This window comes from Grampus griseus (genome assembly GCF_964374135.1).
Source record: "Grampus griseus genome assembly, chromosome: 4".
Lineage (NCBI taxonomy): Eukaryota > Metazoa > Chordata > Mammalia > Artiodactyla > Delphinidae > Grampus > Grampus griseus.
In genome coordinates, this window is record NC_138997.1 from 41,635,932 (window position 1) to 41,645,451 (window position 9,520).

Sequence of the window (9,520 nt, forward strand, 5' to 3'; positions counted from 1 at the left end):
TTCACTTGCCAGGCAGGCTAGCCACTTCTGCACTGTAAACTCCTCCAAACACTACCAACAGCTCCAAGTTTCCCAACTCATGTTATTGACACCAGAGCGTGGGCTCCAGTTTCCATATAGCGTTTGTCTATGTGACTGTTTCGACTGCCAAAATTTTGATATTGTGTCATTAATTTCTCCCATTTCTAACAAATAAGATGACTTAATGAAATTACATAGGCTGGACCCAATTTTAAAAGTCCATGCACGTTCATATGTATGTATGTCAGTGTTTATAGTGATGGAAAATCTCCAGAAAGCAGAGCTGAAGTCCTATAAACACCAAAATGTTTCTCTTAAGTAAGTCCATTTTGGGAAAAGCTCTGTCACATGGTTCTTGCACATAACTGCCTCACCTCTGAACTGCTGCCTTCACATCTGGCCTGAGCCCCCATGAGGTGGGGCTTGGTTTTGACTGGAACCTGATGGCAGTTTGCCTGTGTTCTGAACCTGAAAATGCAGTTGGCTACCATTTTGAGTCAAGGGGTTGGAATATAACCATACCTCCCTCCCTGCTTCAGCGACACTGCAGTGGACCTAGCATCTCTCTGTGTGTGTGTGTGTGTGTGTGTGTGTGTGAGAGAGAGAGAGAGAGAGAGAGAGCAAAAGATACTGGGCAAGGGCTGGGATGAAGGGAATGGGGGGGGGGGAGGAAAAACACCTGCTATTCTCCAATTCAACTTTCTCTGGGACTGGATTTCTTATTGCCCTCACAGCAGTGTTTCAATGCCCCAGATGGAAATGAGGACAAAATGAAAACCAAGTTGTCACACACTAAAATCGATACCCTTAAGGGTGGGGGGAGGAGTATGTTTCATATTCTCACCTTGTCAATTATCAGCAGCCTCCAATTGTCTCACAGGATAGACGTCTCTCTCCCTACAAGGCTAGAGCTCAAATACCCAGACAACCTTGGCCTTGAGGCAAATCAAAGATGGGTTTTCTTTTGACATCCTCTGATGGGCCTGGAAAAAATCGGCATAATAAACAGGGTAGGGGCATTCTTTTTCTTTATTTTTTTCTGGCTGCGTTGGGTCTTTGTTGCTGCACATGGCTTTCTCTAGTTTCTGTGTCTACTCTTCATTGCGGTGCGCGGGCTTTTCATCGCGGTGGCTTCTCTTGCTGCGGAGCATGGGTTCTAGGCGCGCGGGCTTCAGTAGTTGCAGCACGCGGGCTCAGTAGTTGTGGTGCACGGACTTAGTTGCTCCGCGGAATGTGGGATCTTCCCGGACCAGGGCTCGAACCTGTGTCCCCTGCATTGGCAGGCGGATTCTTAACTACTGCGCCACCAGGGAAGTCCCCATGGGGATTCTTAAAAAGCAAATCCTAACAGCTACCTGAAATGATTGCTGTATATTGTGTTTGCTCCTTTTAGGTTGATGACAAACGTTCATTATAATTGAAAAAGTGATAGAAGACAGTTTGGATCACAAGGTATGTTAGAAGAGGCACTTTACCCCCCCCCCCCCATTCCTTACCTTTCCATAAATGGGGCTTTACTTCTACCCCACTTGGCAAGAGGGAACATAGCAGAAAACACGTCTTGGGAAGGAGTGGCTTCCCCAGGGGAAGAGGAGTAACGATCCTAGTGGTGACAGACTCAGAACCAGCCATTCGCCAATTGGTCCCTATTTCTCAGTGGGGACATGGTAAGATTAAAGATTCCAGTCACTTGTGCTCTTGTTCTCTTGGGCTCTCTGAGCTGAATGGGATGTAAGGAAGTGCCTCACTTCCCACGTGACCGCATTATGGGGATTGGAGAAGGAGGCTCTGAGTAACACTCCACCTCCCTCTTGTATCCCACACAGGCAGTGACGGGTCCTTTGTCCTCTCTGTGAGGGAACAGTGTGGGAGCACCCTTTTTAGTTCCTGTCTCCATCTTTTCTTTGTAAAGGGAGCAACTGATCTGATTGATGTTGTGAAGAAATGGAGACTGAAAGTACACAGTTCAGCCCTTCTCTGACTTTCCCGTTTTCAGAATTATCTGTTTGAAATACACATTTTTCCATGTTCCAGGATCTCAGCTCATGGGACAGTCTCTACACCACTTGGAGCTGGGCAGGGAAATTCAGCTCCAGGGGAAAGGCCTCAGATCCAAACACTAGTCAAGCAAAACTTATTTTTTGCTCCCTATCCAATCCCCTTATTTCCCCCAAATTTTTCAGAACTCCAAGGGAATACATATTCTGATGGCTTTTTTAAAGTAGAGGCGTCTGAAGCAAAGTGGAAAAGAAAAGGACAGGGTGAGTCAACCACTGCTTGAATCTCAGCTCTGAAGCTACCATGGTTCTGACTTCAGTTAAACCAGTGATTCCCCTTGATCAGTAAAATGAGGATAATCCCTGCAATCCTACATCTCAGGTTCAAATGAAGACTCATTCATGGAAATGTATAAAATGCATTTAATAAATCAAAAAGCTAATATTCTAGGACATTTACTTTGTGCTGTCAACATTTCTAAGTGTTGCATGTGTAATAACTCAAGTAATCCTCACAACTCTGTGAGGTAGGTTCTGTGTTTTGTTCTTGTTTTACACGTGAGGACATGAAGCACAGAGAGGGTTAATAACTTGTCCCAGGGCACACAGCTAATAAGAGACAGAGTTGGGATTCTAATGCAAATAGTCTGGCTCCAAGCCTGAGCCCCTAACTCCCATGCTGTCCTCTCTAATTAATGACAGATGAATCTAGTTTAAAAAAATTATTTTCCTATTAAAATGAGAGAATGAGTGCTTTAAGTTAAATACAGGCATGAAAGGTAGAGGCATCTCAAAAGCACCATCATATGATAGAAGTGCAATAGAATCCCTGATCACCTAAGTTGAGGGCAGGTTGACCCCCTTTCCTAGTCCTTTCTCACCTGCTTTCCACTCTCCCTTTCATCAGTACTTTGGCTGTTTCTTCCTAAGACATGATCAGGACAAAAATTCTTGGAAGTTGTGATTTAGTAAGAATGTCTGGATCATAGAATCTGGTACACTTGAGAAGGAGGGGTCTCCACTGAAGAGAAAATTAAGGCCACCAGGTGCTGAAGGAACATAACAAAGCACACGAGCCCAGAGCTTAGCAACGCCAGGGCCAGAATCCAGGGTTACACCAAATACAGCCAAAAAAAATGAACATTATAACCCAATTTAAGTGTGAAAACTCATACCATGAGAAGATCCTTTTTTTGTGAACATAAGTGCATGAAGAGAAGACCTGTGGATCCTTAAATTTTGTGTTGTGGATCTAAATGTATAACCCTGTGGCATTGTGGTTTTGCCCACTGTGATAATGTTTTAGCATTATTTGTTGATATTCATTTGATAATAGTTACATATACCTAATTTCCAGTTCTGAGACTGTGGACAACTTAGACATTGATGTTCTATATCATCAAGCACATCTCCGCTAACTAAGATAGGGTTTGTTTTTTTGTTGTTGTTTGTTTGTTTGTTTTTGCAGGGACAATGTCATATTTATTTTTACATCCTCTAAACATCTGGCATAGGACCTTCTTCGCACTGAATAGATGCTTACTAGGTGTTTTCTGTTTTATTTTTTCAGTTATAGCTATATGCATATAAATGAATAAGCAATATTGCCAAATATGTATAACATTTTACAATGTTCAGAGAGCTCTCCCACCCATTAGCTTCTTTGATTCCTGCAACATTACAAAGGTAACTTGTTTTGTGACTTGGCAGCAAGCAAGCCAAAAGTAACTTTATTCCAACTCACCACTGTCCCTTTAAACCTAACACCGTAGAATCAGTCTTCTCTGTCGCTGGATAAAATCCCAGAGAGTTCTTGTAGCTTTCCCCACCACTTCAAGATTTTGAAAGTCCCAGTCCAGTCTAATATTAAAGTTTCAAACCCTCATTCAACATCTAATTTCTCCCCTCCCCGAGCTTGGGTTAGTGCCAGGCTCAAAAACCTACATCGGGGAGTTGTAGGAGCATGGACAATTCAGCTTTGGTTTCTCTTTGCCTTCTTCGGCACTGACGGTTTCTGGCCTCTCCAAAGTCAGGTAAACGGAAGGAAAAAGAGATAAGAAGGCCAAGGAAAGGTCTCTCTTGTTAGGCACAGGTGTAATCTGGTGTTACGGCCCCTCCCTGGGTGTGGCAGTTGTCCACATGTGGACTTGATTCTTTCTCTTCCGTGACCCCCTTTATAAAAACTTTTTATTTTATATTGGAGTAGAGCCGATTAACAATGTTGTGATAGTTTCAGCTGCACAGCAAAGCAACTCAGCCCTACACGTACATGTATCCATTCTCCCTCAAACTCCCTTCCCATCCAGGCTGCCACCCAAGGGATTAGTCTCCAAAATTTAAAAACAGCTCATGCGGCTTAAGATACGGTTTGGTACAAGCTGAACAGTCTTTAGGAATACAAACATCCCATGTCTTTACGATTCGCGGATACCGTGTCTTTTACAAATTGAAATTTTGGGCAACCGTATCAAGAAAGTCTGTCGGCACCATTTTCCCAATAGCTTCTGTTTACTCTGTGTCTCTGTGTCACATTTTGGTGATTCTAACAATATTTCAAAGTTTTTCATTCTTATTATGTTTGTTATGGTGATCCGTGATCAGTCAACTTTGATGTTACTGCTGCAAAAAGATCACGACTCGATGAAGGCTCAGATGACAGTTAGCATTTTTTAGCAATAAAGTATTTTTTAATTAAGGTCTGTACATTTTTTTAGAAATAATACCAGTGCACATTTAATAGACTACAGTAGAATGTAAACATAACTTTTATATGTACTGGAACGCCAAAAAATTTGTATGACTCACTTTATTGCAGTATTTGCTTTATCGTGGTACTCTGGAACTGACCCCATCTCTGAGGTGTGCCTGTACTAAGTGATTTATAGGATGATATGGATTTGTACTCAGAGTTCTTATTCTCAACCCTTACCTCCACCATATCTTCTGCTGATAGCTACAAAGTCTTATCCTAAGAGGTATTTCAAGGCAATTCCTCTGACATGAGAACTGAGTCAATGAATTACAGCAGTGACCCTTTTGGAAGTCTTCATGAGTCACAGAACTGGCCACCCTGATGGCATGATGACCTGGTTATTATTCCTCAAGGGCACATGTCACCCTGATATTAACTGGCAGTGCCAGGATTCTAATGTAAAGTTTTTTTGACCTCAAAGACATTGCTCTCTCATGATGCTCTCTCTCTCATTCATGATGTTACGAAGGGTCCTAATACCAGTTTTCCTAGTAGTTTGTCAGATGACACTGAGCATACTCAACAACTCGATACAGTGTAGTCAAGATTCTTTTGGCTGCAATTTAGACATGGGCTCAAACCTGCTTATGTAAGAGTTAGCCCGTTACTGAGTTTGCAGGGATATCTCATGTCATCCAAGGACAGAAACTGCAGTTTCTGAGAGACAGAATCAGAAACAGGAATATCATCAGGAACAAGGCAGCTATTCTCCTTACTCTGTAAGGCTCAGTGTTCTACCTGCGCCAGATTCATTCTTCTCTCTCTGAATTGTCAGATGCCCATCTTTGTTAGTGTCAAGGAACCCATGTCTGTTGGTGGGAGCCAGTTTTCAGAAGAGGGCATGATGAGCAGACAACCAAATAGGTGTAAACCACAGCATGTCTACATTTCCTTATTTGGAAAATGAGAAGACTGGATTAGATAATAATAATAATTGATAGTAACTAAATCTTTATTCTGCTTCAGGTGCTTGGCAACATAATTTATGTGTATAATCTCTTTAAACCTTGTAACAACCCTAACATAACTTATGTGTATAATCTCTTTAAACCTTGTAACAACCCTATAAGGCAAGAAGTTTATTTTAGATAAGTGAGGCATGGAGAGATTAAGGAACTTGTTCAACGTGATCTTCAGAGTGCCTGGTAGTTACAAAATGCTATGGTTTTTTCTTTTTTTTTGTGGTACGCGGGCCTCTCACTGTTGTGGCCTCTCCCGTTGCGGAGCACAGGCTCCGGACGCGCAGGCTCAGTGGCCATGGCTCACGGGCCCAGCTGCTCCGCGTCATGTGGGATACTCCCAGACCGGGGCACGAACCCGTGTCCCCTGCATCGGCAGGTGGACTCTCAACCACTGCGCCACCAGGGAAGCCCTATGGTTTTTAATTAAACAACACAGTCTGAATAAATGTAACAGAGATAGATTAAATGAGTGAAAATAATATGAAAGTATATTTTGTTTCTTAACCTCAGGTCATTTTTCTTCTTAAAGAGAAAGGTATAGCCTAAACAAAAACGGTGAACTACATCACAATGATCAGATTAATTAAATTAGATGCTTATCATCCTAAAATGGACAGGACATGGTAACAATGACAGATGAAATAAAGTTATTGTCAAATAGCAGGCATCCAGAAAAAATTTTTCTAAGTGGAGTTTGTGGTTAAACAAGAAATGCCGAGAGAGAGAGAGAGAGAGAGAGAGAGAAAGAGAAAGAGAGAGAGAGAAAGAGAAAGAGAAGGAAAATATGAAACAATTCAAATTGAGTTTCTCAAGTTCGGAAGACATAAGAGTTTTCTCCTTATGGGTATATTTCAATATTGTCTCACAGTGTTAATTATATTTCATGTTATGTTGTTTGTAGGTTATGATGCTCCATTCATGATACCATTTGAAAATGTTCAACTCTGTGCCCAAACTTTATTATCTCTTTTCAAATGCACCACAGTTTTTCAACTTTTTCAAGTTTTGAAAATGTAGTCTTTCCCAATGATAAGTAGAGGAGAATGGGGAGGAGTTCAGTTAAGCAATTTTATTTCCAAACTGTATAGTGAAAAGCTCTCCATTACTGGAGGAAAGTGATACAAAGCCAGCAAAGCTTACACATCAGTAGTGAAGCGTCCTTCACAGTTTCACTGCAATACGCCCCTTTAGCAAATGTACTGAAGAACCAAATGTCATTTTGCACATAATAATTGTAGTAAAAAGAACCTTTTCTCACCATCTAAGTACGAAAATTATTACCATTGTAGATAGGAAGGCAATAGTCATTAAATAAATTAAAAGCATCTTTAAAGTTTTTCCATATACATATATAATATATATTTTCAAAATTGCCATCGACTGTACAAGCATTCAGTTCTCAACTAAAACATTTACAGAAACTACTGTAGAAAGCCGAAGGGAAATCTTGGTTTTTAGGAAAAGGGGATCATTTAAGCACCTATAAACTACATTAAAATACAATTCTCAAGGGAAAAAAGATATACAGAGAAGTCAGACTTAACCAAGGTATCGTATTTAATCTCATATTTAATCTTACACATCAGGTGTGCAAAACTATTTTTTAACCCAGCCTTGATTCAACCAAATCAATATTCAGGCATTTCTTACTTGCTAGCACAGAGAAAAGTGAAAGACTAAAACTGAATAATGTAATTATATAAAAAATTTTTATAAGCCAGACTGATAATAGTATTATACACATATGATTGTCTATGAAAATAATAAATGGGCAAAAAGGGTTTTTTTTTCAGAAATGTTAAAGTAAAAAATCTTAGCTTAATGAATAAATGATCATCAGTTAATATATAGCTAGGTGAGTGTCAAAATTGATCTGGAATATTGTAGTCCTGAAATCTGGGGAGTCCAATCTTCCAGTTTAAATTCTACAACCCCAAATCCTGTAAACTGCATATTATTTACACAGGTTACAACAAAAACCTTTGAAAATACTATATCGACATCAGCAGTCCCTGAATTTGAATTCAAGAGAACAGTTACTGAAAAACAATTCATTTTTAACTAACTGTGTGTGTGTGTCTCATATGTAGGAATGGGGGTGGGAGGGTGGTTGGAAGAGAAAGAGGCATGATTTAGGAAATGGCATTATAAATATAATTTCCCTTCTCATTAAAGCCACTTTAATATCAAGACATTTATAAAAAGTTTATATAGTAACTATATAGATACTAGTACCTAACAAATTGTGAAATAATCAATTTTCCAACTATTTCATGTATTTTTTATTAATTAAAATATTAACTCATTTATTTCAACCACTTCAACCCCTTGAAAAGTAATCTTCCTTTACTTTGGGGGACTAAACATTTTCCCATTTAAACTGTAATATTTGCTCAATACGGTAGAAAGTGATGGTTACAAGGTCACCGAGAAATAACTACTGCTCAGACTCTTTCATTATGTTGTAATTTTGTCATATCAATTGTTCTTAAAGATAAAATATTAATTAGATAATTTTTTTTTGGCCATTGTAGGATTTAATCTGTAACAAGTGGGCATCAATTTAAATGAAGAAAGGTAACAGACAGACATCACGATAGAAAAAGGCTGAGAAGTACAACTGGACATTGCTAGAGGTTTTGGTTGATACATTTCTAGAAAAAACTACATTAAGAATTTCATTTCAATCTACCAATGAAAGAAAAGTTTTCTTTATTGAAAGACACTATGACCAGGATAGGGCAGCCACACACTGCCTCACTTCTACTACATAATTTTGCTTTCAAATTTTTGACAAAATTTAGTAAAAAATAATTTCATCCCTTGTCTCATTTTGAATCTTTAACTTTATGCTACCAGAACAGAAAATGACTGGAAGAAACCATAGTAACTCAGGAACCAAGACTTAATTCATTATTTAGAACAGGTGTGTCTCATTCATGGCGTCAACACACACTCCAGAAGTGTCAAAAACTTCTTTTCATGGCACTTTTTTAATGGGTTTCCAGTAAGAGAGAAATACTACTTAAACCATGGAGGATGCCATACTCACTCATAAACACCGAAGAGTAGGATGTTTTTTCCTTTGGTTTATGAATAGCTATATTTGCAGTGTTTTTAAGCTCTATTGCTACCATCCATTCAAGGAAGATGTGTGTGACCTAGCGAGTACTGTATTGTAAACCCAAGCTTTCGGTAGCAGAAGGAACTTCCAGCTCAACTAGTCAGCCTCTTTATTTTACCAGTGAAGACACTGAAGTTAACACATGTCTTTCAGAAAGTAGATGCTCAATTAGTATTATTAAATTATGAACCACCATAGATAGCTATAGGCAGGGACAGAACAAAACCCCGTGTCTTCTGATACTTCACAGCCTCTGAAATGGCTTAGTTGACTCTATTCAGGTCAGACTGAACTGAAATAAGGATTAACCACAGATAGAATATCAGCAACAATCCATGGTCTGACAACATTTCTGTCACACACATAAATATAGTGAGGAAAAGATTTTTGAAACAATTTCTTGAAGGCAAAAGTGTAAGAGGAGATATTTATGACAAATAGAAATGGGAAAACACCAAGAAGTGTCTATATTTGACTCCCATTCTTGTTGGATAATTTTCAGTGAGTTTTGCTAAAATGTAGATTCCCCGTCTGAGCCAAAGGCCTTGATCCACGTGAAAAAGTGCCTGGACCTGGATGTGGCTGAACAACGATATTGAACGTGTGATTGTGATTAGATTGATCACTTAAAGAAATCGCCAATATTCCCTTCACTTCTGAGCCT